This window comes from Rattus norvegicus, chromosome 10, assembly GCF_021556685.1.
Source record: "Rattus norvegicus strain SHRSP/BbbUtx chromosome 10, alternate assembly SHRSP_T2T, whole genome shotgun sequence".
NCBI lineage: Eukaryota > Metazoa > Chordata > Mammalia > Rodentia > Muridae > Rattus > Rattus norvegicus.
Genome location: NC_141543.1, coordinates 40167501 through 40185836, shown reverse-complemented (window position 1 = coordinate 40185836; position 18336 = coordinate 40167501). Strand labels below are relative to the sequence as shown.

General features: G+C 48.3%; 1 protein-coding gene and 1 long non-coding RNA gene across 3 annotated transcripts in view; one reads left to right on the top strand and one right to left on the bottom strand.

Moving 5' to 3' along the window:
• The window catches only part of Rasgef1c (RasGEF domain family, member 1C), a 66270-nt gene that overhangs the window by 26899 nt on the left and 21035 nt on the right, over positions 1–18336 (bottom strand).
• LOC148002844 (uncharacterized) overlaps positions 1994–18336 on the top strand; it is a 20749-nt gene continuing 4406 nt past the window's right edge. The window contains exon 1 of one of the 2 annotated variants that reach the window (XR_015631563.1): positions 1994–2648. This is a non-coding gene — a long non-coding RNA (uncharacterized LOC148002844). The remainder of the gene's footprint in view (positions 2649–18336) is intronic. The other variant, XR_015631562.1, reaches the window with a different exon arrangement.

Below are 18336 nucleotides of genomic sequence, written 5' to 3'. Positions count from 1 at the left end.
GGATTCACAGGCGAGGGGACAGTGGAGAAAGGAGAACCGCCACACGGGAAAGGAATAAGGAATGGAGAGCATACCGATCTTAAGAGCCAGAGATGAGTGGCCCCAGCCCCCAACCCCCAATTAGGTCTAGGGTAGCAAAGATGAAATATAGACTTTAGTAAGTATTAACTCAGGAGTATTGGCGGGGAGGTGTTAACGACACGGAAGTTTGGGAGTGGCCCAGCCACTGAGCTGCTTAAGGCATATTAAAATATAAGGCTGCGTGTGTGTCTTTCATTGGGGAACCTAGAACGTTGGGGTGGGTGGTGAGGAACGCGCACCATTGCCGGGCGATTAGAGCCATTAATCAACCACAGCAGCAAAGCCTTACACTGCTAGGTCCGTCCTGTGGCTTGTTGTCCTGGCAAGTCTAATTGAAAGCTCACCGTGGCAGAGAAGCTGTCAGTCATTTATCGACACGTGGATTTCACTGTGTTGAGGTCACTGCTTCTGGGTGTGTTATTTTTGTCATTCAACTTTGCCAGTTCTTGTTCTGCATTGACATGACTCTGCACGTGCACATGAGCTTTCCTGTGAATGCGTATTACATCAAGTTTCGGTTCAACCGTCCTTGCATTCCGTCAACAGTCTCACTAAACCCTGTGGTATAATCCTTTTTAATGTGCTGCTAAATTTGGTTTGATAATTTTTTTGTTGTTGTTGCTGCTATTGCTGAGAACTTTTGCATCAACGTTTCTAAAGAAACATTACCCTTGAATTTTCCTTTATTGTAGGTGTTGTGCCCGTTAAGTGTTCGTGAACCCTGGAAGACCACCAAGCAGTCGATTCTGATGCAGTCTCACTAGGGTCTTTTTTTATTCAAGCTCACGCTCGGGCTCAGGACAGGAGGGTGAAGCCCCAAGCCCAGTTTCAAGCAAGCGTTTATAGAGGCAAGTCAACCAGCAAGGGGGTGTCTAGCCTGGCACAGCTCTGATTAGGGGGCTATTATGGAGTTTCGCCACCCTTTAGAATGATTGGCTGGTGCTAGGAGCCAAACCATAAACTTAACTTCTGCTTTCCTCCTGATGGGTGGTTGTTGGGGAGCGAAGTGCCAGGGGCAGGCTTGTTTGAGAGTAACCTGGAAACTAGTGCTGGGTGCAGGCCTGTTAGTCAACTCGAGTTCAACCTCAGGTCAGGGTCTCTAAGATGGCCTGGTCTCTCAGTAGGGTCCCTGCACCAGACCAAATGCTTGTCATATAGTATGAGCTAGGAAGCATCCCCCCACTTCAATTATCGGTAAAAGTTTGAAAGGATTTATATTAACTCTTCACACACTTACCAGAGAAGCCGCCATCTTGCACTTTTCTCTGTTGGTGGCTTCTAATTACTAACTGATCTCTTAACTTGTCTCAGGGCTTGGATTACTAACCTGATCTCCTAACTGGTCTGAGGGCTTCTCAGATCTTCATTTCTTTGTAATTTGGACGCCATAACTTTTGTGTTTCTAGGAATTTCCATTCGTTTCACCTGGCTTATTCAATTTCTTGGCATATAATTGGGCATCCTCTCGATGTCTGCAGCACTGGTTCTCTCTCCTCAGGACTTTTCTCTTGGGGGGCCTGGAGCAAGCCTGTTGTTTGGGCGAGCGTCTCCGAGCAGATGACTAGGGATGGGTGTCCAGGGTCTCAGCCAGCCCAGGGCTGCTAATCGGCTGGGATGCTTCTTCAGGGACAAGGAACAACCTGTGTTTAGGGCCTGAGGCACTGAACACAGGGCTCTTTCCAAGGGTCGGGATAATAAACTTGCTCTGGACAGGTTCTGACCTCCAGAGGTTTCAGTAAGAAACAAAGTCTGTTTCTCAGCCTAAGGGTTTTTTGGAAAGTTGGTTGAATGGTGTTTTGCCAGGGCAAACACGTGAAGGAACATTGAACTAAAGCAGATGCAGGTAAAAGGTTGTTTCGCCAAAACAAGCACATAAAAGGACATGTGATAGAAGGCTCTTTGTTAACAACACGCATGCGTTTGGTCCACCTTACATGTGTAGTTGAGCTGCATTTGTCGTGACTCCATAGAGGGAAGTGCACTGAGAAACTTCTGGTGGTGTGCTGCCGTTTCCTGCCACTTCTGTGGACTCTGCTGATTGGCAGAGTGATGTCAGCTAAGACAGACATACTTGCCGAGACAAGACATGTGCTGAGACAAGACCCGTGGAGGACACATGACCTTTGGGGGATATAACTAGGACTTGACAGACAGTTGCTGAGGCTGAGCTTGGACTTGCTTATACAGCGAACTGTACAATGTCTGTGGGTCTCACGTCTTCGCTGATCTTGGCTTTCCTGTAAGAGGCACAGCCGAGAACTTCTGGTGTTCTTCCTAGTCCCTCCTGCTGACGGAGGCCTGGCTGTCTCTGCTAGGTTTGCCACACAGCTGATTCCTGTTTGCTGTCCCGACTCTACCGAACTGGACTGCTGGTGTATCCCTAAAGTGTTTGTGAGTGGATTGAGCTGCTGCTGCTGCTGCTGCTGCTGCTGCTGCTGCTGCTGCTGCTGCTGCTGCTGCTGCTGACGTGTGGACTGCAGATTTCCACACAACACAGATGGGAGTTGCTCCCAAAAACCTTTCTAAGCAGGTCCACTTCCTGTATCCTTTCTCTTCTACTACCTCTGGTGAGTGTTGGGCGTATTTAAGGGAGGTTAACGTATTTAAGATCCATCATTGATAATAAGGTTTGAAAAACTTAGTTACACAATCACTTAAACCTTAAAGGATGATGTTCTCTCATTAGATGGTTTCTCACTTCCCAAACATGGGCCCCAGGTAGTAAACGAGTAGACAAGGTTACCAGTGGGACACTCATGGACTTCCCTGGATCTCTGGGCTCCCAACTCCAGACCAAGCTCTTATCCTTGACCCTGTGAAGTGGGACTTGATAAATGTTGATCTGAGTTGAGGACAGATGAGGCTTAAATATTCATCAGGGTACAGAGTCTGGGAGCTAAGGAAGAACCACCCTTACATGAGAAATCCTCAGTGTAGCCCAGCTTTGCAGGATTTAGGATGCCCCTGAGTATGGCCTGCTGGATTCAGCTGAGGGAGAGACCCAGTGTCCAGCCTGACCCTCCTCTTGCGCAGGAACATTGGAGGTGTCTAGAGGAAGCCACTCTATGATGGCTTTGACCATGCCATGTCATTTTTAGCTTTTCTGATCTTGTCTAGCTAGCCTCTAGGGTCCCCGTCTTCTGGTTTGACAGAAACTGGGATTGAGGCATGACTCATTCCCCCGGAAGAACTCCTGCCTATTCTCTGTAGCCTGTAGGATGCTGTGGCCTCTTATAGGCCTGAGGTGTTCCCAGGTTGAGAATTTACCTGGCTTCATCTGCAGGGGGCTGGTGACAGCACTGGCTGGGAGAGGGATGCTGGGCCGACTTATCTGGGGCTCCAGATGGCCCCTGCTCCTGCTGACAGACCCTGCTGCTTCCACACTTCTAGAAGCAGTTGGGTTTGGAGAGCTCGGGGCACTTGCAGGCAATCTGTTGTTGCAAGTCGAGAGCACCAAGCCTCACAGTAGATTGGTAGCTGAAAATAGAGTTCTCCAAAGAGGGATGAGCTGGCTTCTCCCCTGTCCCCTTATCCATCCTCAGTCACGCTGGCAATTACTTCCTAAACCTCACTTTGAAGAGCTGTCCCACTTAATGGGTCCCCTAAACTATAGCTAAGAGCTGATGTTTCTACTTCCCTACGACAAGGTTTCTTAAATTTTAGGCTGAGACAGGGCGTCCCGCTATGTAGCTCTGGCTATCCTTGAACTTGAAATGTAGACCAGGCTAGACTTGAACTCACAGAGGTCCCCTGACCTCTGCTTCATGAGTGCTGGGGTTAAAGGCATACACTACCACACCTGGTTCTAATCGCTGTTCTGCTACTATTGCTATTATCAATTATTATTAATTTACATGTGTTTTACACACACACACACACACACATACACACAGACACACACACACACACACCCTCTGCGAGAGCACTGAGTGCTGTTAAGTAAGCCCTGAACCGTCTCTCCAGCCCCCAGCCCCAGCCCCAACACCAAACCCCACCCCACCATGCTTCTTTGCTTCCAGAAATCACTTCCTTAGACAGGCTGGCACCCAAGTCACAGGGACGAGAGGAAGGGTGGGGAGGAATGAGCCCTGGCTAACAGAAGTACAGCATCCTTTTCCCACTGAGCTGGTGGCCCAGGTTATACAATTGTAGTAACTCCTGAGCCTAGTCTGGAGACCATGGAGCAGTGTCCTTTTGATATTCCCCCCCCTCATCAACAAAATAATGAAAACAGAAGAGTCTATAAGCACACAATAATTTAAATAAAAACAATTATTATAATAATGCAAACATCTGTGATTTCCTAAGCTAATAAAATGAGCACTACTGGTATTAAAAAGTTTACCATGCCCTTCTGTCCCCAGCCCCACCATTCCCTTCTATTCAGTCCCACCATTCACTCTAATTTTCGCTGAATAAACATCTTGACTTTTGTGCTAATAGTTCCCTGCTTTTAGTTATGATTTTACCTATATATCTATCGCTAGGAAATCTGCAGCAACATATGCTTAATTGATGGAGATTTAGGAAATGAATTTGTTAATGGCAGGGAAATACATCATTAGGTGATTTCATCATTGTGTGAACACTGGTACATGCTTGTCCAAATCTAAACCAGATGGTGTAGCCTATTGTGTGTGAGTGTGTGAGTGTGTGTGTGTGTGTGTGTGTGTGTGTGTGCACATATGCCATTGTTCCTAAGACTGTGAGGAACAAAAAAATATGAGAGTAAACCGAAGACAAGAGAAAATGATTCAATCAAGAGAAGCGATAAACATGTATATATCAAGTTGTGCCCATGGAACAATGACATACTCATTATCAATAGTAAGGGCTGATATTGTTGATTAAGTTTCAAGCCACCGAGGAGATGGGCCTTCAAGCATGTGTGTGGGGAGTTATGTTGATTATATTAACTGAGGCAGCAAGACTTTCCTGTTGTGGGTGTCAAGCATGCCTTGAGTGGGATGCTGGACCACAGAAATGGAGAGAGGGGAGTGGAGAGCAGCACCCATTCATTGCTGTCTTCAAGCTCCTGCTGCCTTGATTTGCCTGCCAGTATGGCTGAACCTTGAACTGTGGTCTAGAACAAGCCTTTTCTCCCTTAGGTTGACCCTGTGGGTATTTTATCACAAAGAAAACAACAACCACCACCAAACCTAAGACATCAGGCATTATCATTATAGAATTCATTATCCTCATACACAGGAGCTGTGTTTTGAACTGAAAATTTCCCACCCTGGCTTATGTGTTTGAACCTTGGCTCCCAGCCAGTGCTGTTGTTGTGGGAGATTGTCAAACCTTTGGGGCATGGAGCTTAGCTGGAGGAGAGCAATAGATCACTCAGAAAGTTGCAGCTACCACTGGTTCTAATCTGATTATCTGCTTCCTGGTCTGGTCACCCATGTGAGGTCGCAGCTCCTGTCACCATGGCCAGAAGCCATGCTGCCAGGCCTTCCTTGCCATGAAAAACTAGAGCATGCTGAAGTCGGGAGTCAAGATGAATCTGTTTCCTTATGTTGTTTCTGTGAGGCATTTTGTCATAGCAACCAGAAAAGTGGCTAATCCAGAAAACTGGAGCCAGGAAGTAGGCCGTTGCTGTGATGAACTGATCATGAGGGCCACAGGCCTTTGCAAATGGAGAAGGGGGAAGAGTATGGGAGGACTTAGAGATGCTAGGCAGAGGAACACTAGAGAGCTCAATGGGCCATTTGGGTAGAAGTTTAGATAAAAACGCTGATAGAAATGCAGACAATAGAGAACAATGCTCCTGAGGGTTCAGACAGGAGCAAGGACTTCATCAGGAATAGAAACGCAGGCCACTTCTGTTATACTCTGGCAAATAATTTGGCTACATTCTGTCAGTGTCCAGATAATTTAGGTGAAGCTGATTTCAAAAGTAATGGTTTTCAAAAAAAATTTTCAAAATTGGTTGAAGAGATTTCAAAACGGTATCACATCCAGGCTGTGAAATGGTTATCACTTGCTGCTTTTAGCTAGATATGCAGAGTTAATTTGGGGAAAGTGCAGCAAAAAGATTAGGAAGTGTGCAGCTTGGGAAAGAAAAAGAGGTTGAGTGCATTTAAAGCTGCAGATAAGGTGGGTGTATGCCAAGGACCTGTAATTGTTAAAGAAAGAGTGTATAGTTTATACTGTGACAACAGGGAAGGTGTTTTGATGGTGAGACCCTCAGGGTGCAAAAATGCAAACACATTTGAAAGGCTTTCCTTTGAAAAGAGAAAGTCTGGGGAAATGGAACCTTTGGGATACCTGGCTTAAACCAAAGAAGTTTTTTTCCCCCATGGTTTGAGTGTGTAAGCATTTGCCAGCTCCTGCAGCTGTGACAGGACCCAGAGGTGGCAGCAAAGCTTGGTGCAATTCATGTGGTGCCAATTTTACAGGCAATGCCGAGTGCCAGAATTGTGAATCAAAGTTCCAGGGAAAAAAAGCCTGTGAAATCAGGCCATGTTTAGCAGTATCAGATCCCCTGCCTGAGCTCCAAGTGGACTGTGCACAAGGCACAAGGCTTTAAATCAGCAGCAGTCAGCACTGGTGGAAGGACAGGCACATTGGGCCAGACAGCCCAGAAACATTCTCTCTCTCTCTCTCTCTCTCTCTCTCTCTCTCTCTCTCTCTCTCTCTCCCTCCCCCCTCCCTCCCTCCCATCCTCTCTCCCTTCCTCCCTCCCTCCCCCTCTCTCTCTTTCTCTCTCCTGGTCTTTGGCAGAAGCACATGAATGATACGATAAAGTGTCACCTCTCTAACAGTGAGGCCAGGACATCTGGATCTTCTCATCCTAAAACTGCTCTAGGGCTGGAGAGATGGCTCATGAGTAAAGGCACGTGCTACCACACACAAAATTCTGAGCTCTATCCCCAGGACTCACATGGTGGCAGGAAAGAACTGAATCCTGAAGGTTGCCCTCTGACCTCCACATGTATGCTGTGGCATGTTATAGTATGAATGTGATATCCCTCCCCCAAATAAATGTATAAAAAAAGACATCAGTGAATAGAGACACAGACATCACACTCTTCATAGATATCAAGTGGACTTGGTCTCTAGATCTAATGTAAAGTGCGGACTTAGAAAACTGGAAGAGAACGTAGGAGAATGCCTAGGTGAGCTTGGGTTTTTCAGGTTCCATGCCAAAGGCGTGATCCAGGAAATAAAGAGGTAATATGCTGGCCATTTTCTGCTTCTGAAACAGCACTGCCCATCAAGAGACTAGAAAGAGGAAGCACAGACTCGGGCTAAATGCCACGTCTTAGCCTGTTCCCTGTTAGCCTCTGGGGCTTTCTGACTGGGTGTCATCTGCTATCAGGCACCTGGGCATGCTCTGGCTGAGTCTCCTGACCTCCTGTCTGTGGTCAGGGGTTGGTTCCCCACAGAGGATGAATTAGTGTCGGAGACACATAAAAGTACTTCTCGGGCACCTAGGCTCACCCACTTGGCCCCCTTAGTGGAAGAAGACGTACAAGCTGCCGCCACCCACATTACTATTCTATACAACTCCATCCTCACCCCTTCATCCATGCAGCTTAGCCTCTGGGAACTGGCTCCTTGTTTCAGGAAAGCCATGCTAAGTATATCTGCCACCAGGGATGAAAGCTTTTAATGCCTTCATAGCTGGAGCCACGACTGAGTGACTCAGAGTGTGTATTGCTCCTGCAAAGGGGACTGGAGTTTGGTTCCCAGCACTCAGCTTAGACAGCTCACAGCCACCTTTAATTATAGCCCTAGTGGCTTCCTCTGGCCTTGGTGAGCACTGCACTCCTAAGAATATACCCACGTAGGCTGGAGCGATGGCTCAGCGGTTAAGAGCACTTGATTGCTTTCCCAGAGGTCCTGAGTTCAATTCCCAGCAACCACATGGTGGCTCACAACCGTCTGTAATGGGATCCGATGCCCCCTTCTGGTGTATCTGTAGAGAGCTACAGTGTACTCATATAAATAAATAAATATAAATAGTTTTTAAAAAACCTATCCATGTGCAAACACACACACACACACACACACACACACACACACACACACACACACACACGATTAAGATATAAAACAAGTTGGAGAGATGGCTCAGCAGTTAAGAGCACTAACTGCTCTTCCTGAGGTTCTGAGTTCAATCCTCAGTTACCACATGGTGGTTCACAACCATCTGTAATGGGATCTGATGCCCTCTTCTGGTGTGTCTGGTGTGTACTCACATACATAAAATAAATAAATAAATCTTAAAAAAAACAAAAAAATATAAAACAAAATCTTAAATGATAAAATGGTTTTAAAGCTAAAACACACAAGGCGAGCTGCTCAGTCGAAGCCTCGTGGGAGGAGATGATGCAGACTCCCTCCATTCCCAAGCACCTCCATCCAGTAGTCATTCAGACAGAGTTCAGGAACTCAGGGAGCATCGCGGCTCAGATTCATAAATGCTTCCTACAAGTGCTCCAGCGTCTTCCTCGCCCTGCACACAGTCGCGTGCGTATCTAGAGTGTCTTTATTTACAGTACAACACAAGGTGGGGCTATTCAGGAACTGTTTCAGTAAGACAAATAACAGGAAAGGAAGGAAGGGGCACCCACTGGCAAACTGACACAGCCTGGGAAGGTCATGGGCTTTGAAGAGAGGTGGGAAAGAAGAACACCTCTTAAAATAGTGACAGTTTCTCTAACAGTGCGCCTCTTTCCCCACTTTGTCCCCCACGCCCACTCCGTAGCCAGCCCACATTTGGAGATCTGTGGGGATGGGTGGCAACAGAGCAGAAGAATGATTCTCCCATGGGCCTTTGAGTTTCCCTCATCGGGGGCAATGTCACGAGCAAAGGGAAGGTCCCTCCACAACAGTTAACAACGGAGGCTTTCTGTATGCTCTCAGTTCACCATGGCAGAAGATTTTAGTGCTCCTACCATCAAAAAATAAGCATTTATATAAGATTCTGGGTATGCAAATTTATCTACAGTAATCATCCTACTATATTTATGGACATCAGCACATCATACCACATTCAAATATATACCATTAACAAAAACAAGAAGACAAAGTTCTTCCACAGCATGTGGAGTAGAAAAAAGTCCCGAGGCTTGTGGGGGAGGAGTTTACAGAAATCGAGGTTGGTGACAGGTGGGAGAGGGCTCTTCCTCAGCCTGGGTTGTACTGCAGCTTTGGGAAGGTAAACCCTGGCTAGACAGGTGAGCCGACTCTTCAAGCAACAGAAGCAGTTTCCACCGGGAATGTGGGGAATGTGGGGAATGTGGGCTCGAATGACAGCAAGAGATGACTGTCGGTCTCGGTCTTTTCACTGGGAGCCTCGCCCCTCATTTCATGTGGTTGGTTCCCTAACCTTCAGAGTTCAGGAAGACTCTGTCTCCTGGAGATGACCTCACAGTTCTTACAATGCAAATCTATCCTGCAGGCCCCAGCACTACCTCAGCCTCTGGCATCTACCGAGGCTCTTGTTTTTAGTGTATTTAGTTTAGTTTCTTCTCTGTCTCACCACAAGGCTATGAGCCCAGAAACAAGGTCTCACCTATATAGCCATGATTCCAGGCCTAGAGAGGACTTGGTACCTGGAGGGTACGTGTTTGAAGTGAAAATTGAGCCAGTGGATGCATGACTGCTGTGTTGTTGTTGTTTTTTTTTTAAAGATTTATTTATTTAGTATATATAAGTACACTGTCACTCTCTTCAGACACACCAGAAGAGGGCATCAGATCTCATTACAGATGGTTGTGAGCTACCATGTGGTTGCTGGGATTTGAACTCAGGACCTCTGGAAGAGCAGTTAGTGCTCTTAACCGCTGAGCCATCTCTCCAGCCCGACTGCTGTGTTTTCATTTGACCACCACTTGCTGTGTGGCTTGGGCATATCGCTTCTCTACTCTGAGTCTCATTTTCCTCTCTGAACTAGAAGGAGTGGGAAGATGTCTGGTGTGTAGCACTGGTCTGCCGAGAGGCATGAACATTAGAGGAAGTCACCAGTTGCCTGGCTTCCTGCTCACAGGCCCCACCTTCCTCTTCCTGAAAATCAAGATGATGGCCACTCACGTCTAGCCTCCAGACCTCTTCTTCTGACAGCATGGGATTAGCACCTAACCCTGATTCCTAGAGCACGAGGGTACAGATGTGTGTGGGCCAGCAGGAAGTCAGGGAGAGGATATTGTGCTCAGCACTCTGCATTCCAGGCCCAAGCTCTGGACTCCAGTCCCACGGACCTCACATGGATGGAAGGAGTCACAGACCATACTCCAGATGGCCACTCATAGACACACCCAGACGACCCTGGTGAGAGTCTCAGAACCCCTCTGTACTCTCCAGAGCTGCTCAGAGCAAGTAACTTGCTGTTAATGATAAACGGCTCCCCTTGCCTCATTGAGGAGTGGGTTTTCCCCCAGATACAATGATCATAAATAGGTTTGTTTTATTCTGATCACATTTTAGTGACATTGGTTTTTTTTTTTGACTCTTGCATTTTCATATTCATTTTTTTAATGGCACCGCCCTTATCTGTAACAAAAACAGAAACAACAAAGCAATACAAAAAACAACCACCCCGCCCCGCCTCTGGGGTACTCAGATCTGTCAGCTTCTTTGGGGCACAGCTTTATATTTGACATAGTATATATTTATTATGTATTAAGTTATAGGTATGTATATATGCTATAGTATGTAGTGTGTATAAGTAGTAGACAGTATATATTTACTATGCTAAGTCTCCCAGTCCATGGACATGGTATGCCTCTCTGATTAGATGCAATGCATCTTTGACCCTTTCATTAGAGTTTCACAGTTTTTAGCATACCAGTTTTGGATGTAGCTATGTTTATTCAGGAGTGCCTTTTGCAGCAAGGATATAGAAACCCACGCTGTATTTTAATTTTTAAACATATTTTAGTGTGTGTGTGTGTACGTGCCTGTGCATGCCGTGGTGTGTATGTAGAAGCCAGAGGACAACCCGAGGGAGTTAGCTCTCACTTCCACTGTGTAGACCCCAGGAATTGAACTTAGGTCATCAGGTTTGGGGACCACTGCCTTTACCCGTTGAGCTACCTATCTCATTGGCCTATGTTGTTCATGGTTAATATGACTGATGGGTGCTTGCTATTAATCCTGATGACTTGAGCCATTTTCCAGGCTCCTCTGTTTTTTGTCACTACAAAAGCAAAACAAAACAAAACAAAACAAACAAAAACAAAACAAAGGCAATCAACTTATAAAGCGAAAAACAAAAACAAAAACAAAACCCAACAAAACAAAAACAAAAGCTTATTTTGCTCCAAGGTTGCAAAGTTTCCATCTGGGCAAGGAGATGTGTGAGGAGCACATTACAGTGAGACTGCCCAGTGCAGCTCACCTCATGGCGTGTGCCACAGTGAGCTGAGCAAACAGACCCAGCTCAGTATCACCAGGACACCTAACAATCTGCCCTGGCCTTTCTGCTGGCTCAGAAGGACCAACCCCTTAGGCACCAAACCCATCAGTCTAACCTTATACGTCTCTCCTTGCTTCCCTTTGTGTACATGCAGACTGGAGTCCTGCTATCGTCATCTATAGGAATGAAATATACATACACTCTCTGCTCAGAACGCTGAACTCATTCCCACCCCAGAGCTTGCGGTCCTCTCATTGGAAACACCCTTCTAGATCTTCCTCTGGCTGCTTCCTTCTCCTCCCTAAGAGGCTTCCCCTTAATGAATGGTCTTCACAGTACATGCTGTCCAGTCCCTCTCCACACTGGACTGCAGAAGTCAGCTCACAATAGGGATTAAATTGCACACGAGTTCTGGAGGGTTCAAGCTATATTGAAGCCATGGCACCTTTGACGTGTGCCTGGCTCCTTAGGTCCCCAGACTGGATATTCACTGCACCCAAACACCTGCTAATTAACCTACTCTTGTTCATGGTTGTCCTCTTGGAACGCTGAGCAGACTCTGCCAGTGCTTGCCAGATACACGAATGAAGGGATGGATGGATGGATGGATGGATGGATGGATGGATGGATGGACGGATGGATGGACATCACCAGTGGAGATGACTGGAGGAGTAGCAGATAGAAAAGGCTGGGTGTCAGGGCATTGAGGAGAAAGCTCAGTATGTGCCTGGCTGGAGGCCAAGGGTGACAACAGTGACCTGGCTGCCTCTGCAGGGCTGACCAGCTGGGTGGCAGCTGGGATGGTAGGGAAGCGGCATGGTTGGTGAGAGGAAAACAAGCCCCTTATTTATTGTGGGGAATGAATGTCAGACTGTGCAAAAATCCTACTTGCCACCCAGACCTAGGATGTGCCAGGGACAAGAGTTTTCTCTCTGTGAACTGCCCTCATCCCAGCTGACACATGCCATCTTCTAGGCCTGCTCACCCTGCCTAGGTATGGCCACCTGGTCCCTGCTGTGACCTTGTGACATCAGTCACCTCAGCTTCTTCACCCAGGCCACCTTCTGTGGATACCCTCTGCCCGAAGCCAGTTCCCCAGTGGCATTTTCTTCACTCTCTGTACTGTACTGAGCCCCCAGATCTCCACTGCCATGCCTACCTGGTCTCCTCTTGATGCCTGGACACTCTGTGCTGCAGCCAAAGGACTTCACAAGGTTTGTCAGGCCACATCCCTTTCCTATCCCTCTCCTCAGGGTCTGGTCATAGTATGGTGACCCCTCCCTGTGGATCTGTCCCTCAAGCTGGGCTTCCTGCTCTTGGCTCATTGCCCCCACTCCCCTCCTTCCTCCCTCCTTTCCCTTCCTCCTTCCTTCTCCCTTTCTTTTCTATCTTTCATGTGTGTGTTCATGCTCATCTGTGTATGTGTGTGCATGTGTCTGTCCACGGAGGCCTGAGAGCAGCGTCTTCCTCCATTGCTCTCCACCTTATTTTTGAGACCAGGTTCTCACTGAGCCTGAAGCCCATTGGTTTGGCTAGATCAACAGTCACAAGCCCCAGGAATCCTTCCTGGTGCTGAGATTACAGACACAGCCATCTCAGCTGGCTTTTATGTGGGTGCTGGGGACCTCACCAGCTGAGCTATTTCACCAGCCCCTTGCTACCCACTCTGCCTTCTCATGGGCTTTGCTGTCTGGGGAGCTGGCTCATCCTATCTGAAGCACCCTTGTCCTATAAGGACCTGGATAGGAGTTGTTCCACTCGGTAGGGAGATGGATGAAGCCTACAGTCCCATGTTCTAGGATGTGGGGCATAGGCCATTGTTCCCCATAATAAGCCCTGTCCTAGTTAGGGCTACTATTGCTATGATGAAACATGACCAAAAGCAACTTGGGGCAGAAAGGTTTTATTTGACTTATACTTCCACATCACAGTCCACCCATCACCAAGGGAAGTCAGGACAGGAACCTGGAGGCAGGAGCTGGCGCAGAGATCATGGAAGGGTGCTGCTTACTGACTTGCTCCCCACGGCTTGCTCAGCCTGCTTTCTTATAGAACCCAGGACTTGTAGCTGAAGGATGGTCCCATCTACAATGGGCTGGGCCCTCCCACATCAATTACTCATTAAGAAAATGTCCTTCAGGCTTGCCAACATACCAATCTTACGGAGGCATTTTCTCAATTGGGGTGCCCTCATCCCAGAAGACTCTAACCTGTGTCAGAGTGACATCAAATTAGCCAGCACAGACCCCCATAGCCTTTCCCCAGTTTCAGCATAGGATCCTCTTGGGAAGCAAAACCCTAGTAGAACATAAGATTCTGGGAACCATTTTCAAAGGTGAGGTTTCTGAGCCACAAGAGCCTGGGATGCTCAGTCCCTAACTCCCTGAGCCCCTTCCCCCCATTGAACACAAAAAGAAAAAGAAGACCCGGATGGAGTATGGATGCGTAAGGGAGCTAACTGCAAAAGGAAAGCTTAACCTGTTCACACTGGGGGTGCAGGGTGTGAGGTGGCCTGAGCAGTGGCCTTGATTTTAGACTCCGAGGACTAGCGGGAAGGGAATGTCAACAAAGACCCCAGTCTTTCCTCCCTACAACTCTGGGACCCCAAAGAAACTCAGGAGAGGACCAGAGACCCTGCCTCTGACAAGCAGAGCCTGCTGCCTCAGGATGTCGTCTGCAGTGTTTACCTCTCTTGGGATGTCCGTTCCACCTGAGGGCATCGCCGTGTGGGTACTGGCTGTCAATGCTGGGGCTTAGGGCTTAGCCTCTTGTTGCAGGTCAGCTGAGCCATCCCGAGCATCTGCATCCCAGTGATAGGCACCCGAAAGAGATGCTGCCCACCCACCCCCCTCCTCCAGAGTCTAGGGCAAAAATAGCCAGTTCCATCTCCAAGTGTCTGCGTGAGTCACCCACACCTCCTGACAAACACCTCTCGGGCTCTTTCCAGAACGGGGAGCATCAGGCAAAAATAAACACTTTAGTTTTCCTCTGTAGGCTGTGGGAGTCATTTCTAAGAGTGAGCTTGGGAGACAAACTTTGGGTGAGGTCTCAAGGGCCTGCTTCAAGGATAGGGGCAGAGTGTGAGCCCATGGGGGTCGGGGGAAGTGTCTTCCCACTGACTGGCTTCTTCGGAACAGCCACCTCTACTTCCGGGTATCAAATTACACATATTTAAAGTGGTGGGGTCAGGAGCTGAAGAGGGTCAATATTCCATTAGCAGGGGCCCTGCTCTATTCATGTCAGCCAGTGGTGGACCAAAAAGAACCATGAGGACAATGTCTGTGATGAGACAGTAAGGACACGGAGTACCTCAAGCCTGACCCAGGAAGTCATGCCCCCATATGCCCACCGCCTGGCTGGCTGGTCACCCCAGCCCGTTCAGGAGCCACCCCCGACAAGGTTCTCTAGGCCTGTGCTTCTGTTTACTGAGCTTCCTGAGGCCCTGGCCTCTGCTGAGCTTAGACTCCAGGCTCTGGCTGAGTGTTATCCTGTGCGGGGTCCACTAAGTGGCTAAGGAGGTGGGGTATATGTTGGGGAACAGAGGTGAGGGGTCCCCTAGCAGATCTGACACTGAATCCACAGCAGCCAAATCTTCCAGATGGAGTCTGCATACGGACTTTATCCACACTGTCCCACAGAGCCACGACCTAGGCGTGAGGGCACAGCCATCTGTCCAGGTCTCTTGGCCAACAAAGAGCCAGGTCCCCGCCCTCCTTTTCTCCAGAATCCCTGCCTAGGGTTGCATCCCAATCTGGGGCCACTCAACATTTCCTTTGTGCACCCAACTACCCAGAGTGGTACCCTCTCCACTTCCAGCTCTCCCAGTTGTCCAGAGCGTTCACTTCTAGCTCCTTCCTCTCTCCACATCTCTGCATAGTCCACACTGTCTTCCTGGAATGCCCTCCCCTGCCAGTTGGCCTAGAAGAGGCCCTTCAGGTTCAATCCATGTTCTTTCCTCTAAGGAACCCTGCCTCATCTTTCATCCTGAAGACCGAGGCTTCTTTCCTGAGCTGTGCAGTTCTTTGGGTACCTCCACCTTTCAGCCGGTCCTACGACTCCCTGGCTAGTTCTCTCACCTGCTCCCTTACTCTTGCATCCCCTGAACCAGCTCTGGTAGGTACCTGCCAAGGGCGTACTGATGCTAACTCCAGATGCATGAAGCTAAGGCACTGGGCTTCTTGCTATCCTTTTTCCTATTGATTTCATGGCCCTATTTACCCTTCACGACAGTGTATCTGCTTTTCTTGGAATGCTAGTGGGATTGGCCAAATCAGGTACATTCAAGCCTGGTAGGGTCTGCTGGCGATTGCTGAGTGGTCTGGGGGAGCCGCTACCACACTGCCCCTATGCCCTGGTCTCCCCTGCTGCAGCCACACTGCTAGTCTTCATCTCCTGACATCATCTGCGGCTATCCAAAGTCTGGGTCAGGGAGGGACACTGAGGAAAGCATTCTGGTACTTGAGGACACAGCAGAGATGAGATTCTCTCAGTGACTTCAGCTGTTCAGGCAGAAGTGACCGCATGGGCTTCACTCCTTGGGACCTTTTTCTTTTGACTAGAGATATCTGCCAAGGGTTAAAAAAAAAAAAACAAAACCTTAAGGGATGAATTAAGAACCAAAAGTAATTTCTATCTCTCCCATAGTTCTGGAAACTTGAGGGGATGGGTTAAAACCTGTGGGGGTGTTTGTTTGTTTTTGTTTGCTTGCTTGCTTGTTTTTCTCATAATGGTGATCTGTGGCTTGAGTTCACACGGGTGGGTAGTCCAGGTACGCAGTGGGGGCTTAGAAAGATGGGGAATTGTGAACTAGGTGTGTCAGCTGGGGCGGAGCCTGAGAGTCCTACCCTCTGAAGGATTCAGAACAGATCTTAGAGTGGAGGGCAGGTTTTTGTGGTATCCCTAGAGATGGTGGGAATCAGAGTACCAAACAGCCAGCAGGGAGCTCAGGACATACGGCGTGGGCTCACACAACACCGAGACACCAAATAAGACCCGAGAGAGCTGAAAATAACTCGGGAAAGCAGGGAGCTGCTTTGAATGTTTCTCATGTTTTGCTGGAAGAGTAGGCTCTCGTGGCTGGACTTTAACAAATTCGTCACCGTCTTTTCTGGGAAGGACAAGAAAGATGAAGTCATTGGTGGTGTGCGATAAAACAAAGAAACATAGTGTCTCCTCTGCCTTCGCCGAGAAAAGACAAGCACTCGGAGAAAGGGCCCTTGTTAGAAAAGCTGAGAAGACGTGTGTGTGTGTGTGTGTGTGTGTGTGTGTGTGTGTGTGTGTGTGTGTGTGTGCAGCCCCACCCCCAGAAGCTCCAAACAGAATTCTAGGCTCCGTCCCCTTCCTAGGTTACAGCCTAGGTTACAGAGGACAGAGAAGCCATTATCCACAGCCAACACCCAGTGTGTGCACTAAGACACGACCACCAACCTCCCTCCCTTAAGTTTGCTGAAACAGGGTAAGATGTGCTGAAATGAAGCGGACACACCATTCCGCCCACCATAGGAGATGTAGAACTCCGTGTCTTTTGGTATAGTCTTTGGCTTCTCTCCCATTGCTCAGGGACATTCCTATGCGTGTCTTTCCTCGTGGCGGAGCCACTGTGTCTTGGTTATTACAGTTTGGTGTGTGTTCCCGTGAGTGCACACGTGTGTGAATGGTTACCTTGGAGAGCCATCCCTCACTTCCACACACCATGCTTTTTGAGACAGTTTCTCCCTGGCTCATCAACTAAGCTATCCTGTCTGGGCAGAACAATCCCAGGGACCTGCTGGTTTGTGCCCTCGGCCCTGATATTAAAAGGTGTTCATCCTCCTTTCGTGTTTGTCTGTTTTTCAGGACAGGGTTTCTCTGTGTAGCCCTGGCTGTCCCGGAACCTGCTCTGTAGATAGGACTGGCCTCGGACTTAGAGATCTGCCCGCCTCTGCCTTCTGAGTGGCTTACGAGCAGAAAAATAGGGCTGCAGTTCCGTCGCGGAGCGCCCAGCCTTTCCCACCAGCTTTGTGCTCTTCGCAAGTTCCCAAGTTAGGGAACATGCGCGCCCAACTTTGTTTTTCCTTCAAGAGTCGGTTATCCGGACACCCTGGAGTTTCCGTGTGAATTGTAGGGTTGTCTGGTCAAAATTTCCAAAGAACTCCCCCAAGGTTGTTTACGAGGGTTGTGTAAAACGTACGGGTGATTTGGGGAATATGTCTTCCTGACAAGATCAAGGCACGGTACCGGAACTCCAGGTGTTCTACCACTCCTTTAGATATTCTCCAACGCAACTTTTTTTTTTTTAAACGCCGTTTTACATTTTGATAATCTTATTTTCCCCTTGATGTGTACTTTACAATTGTTTATAATGTTTGATTCACTCAAGATGGTTGTTCGTGTCCGTGGGATATAATGTGAAGTTTCAACATATATAATTATCAAATGAGGATAGCTGCCACACCACATCTATAGACTCAGGCGGATGCCGTACATGGTGAGAATACTTAAAACGTGTTCTCTTGCTGCAAGGCAGTTGTGTTGCCGTCCGCAGCCAGAGAGAAGGGAAACTGAGGCTTCGGCAGAGAGTAGGCTGCACTGCGGCCTGCAGCAGGAACGGGGGGTGATGGGTCAGTCTAAGCGCCCCCTATGGACCTAGAGTAGTAATAGGTTTTGTGCATCTCCTGAAAATGGGTTTGGGGTTTCCTGGAGTGAGGTCTGTGTTTCTGACTGGGTTGGGGGTTGGGGGAGCAACTCCCCAAATAGTCTTGAGATCTCTGACACTCAGCACAACCAGGTCCTTTGATCTGAAAAGCCTTACATTTGGGTCTCTCATAAGTGCTGTGACCCAAGTCATGCTGAGAGACTAGCTTTAGGCTCGAGAACCTTCAGGGTACTCCATTTCGGTGCCCGTGGGC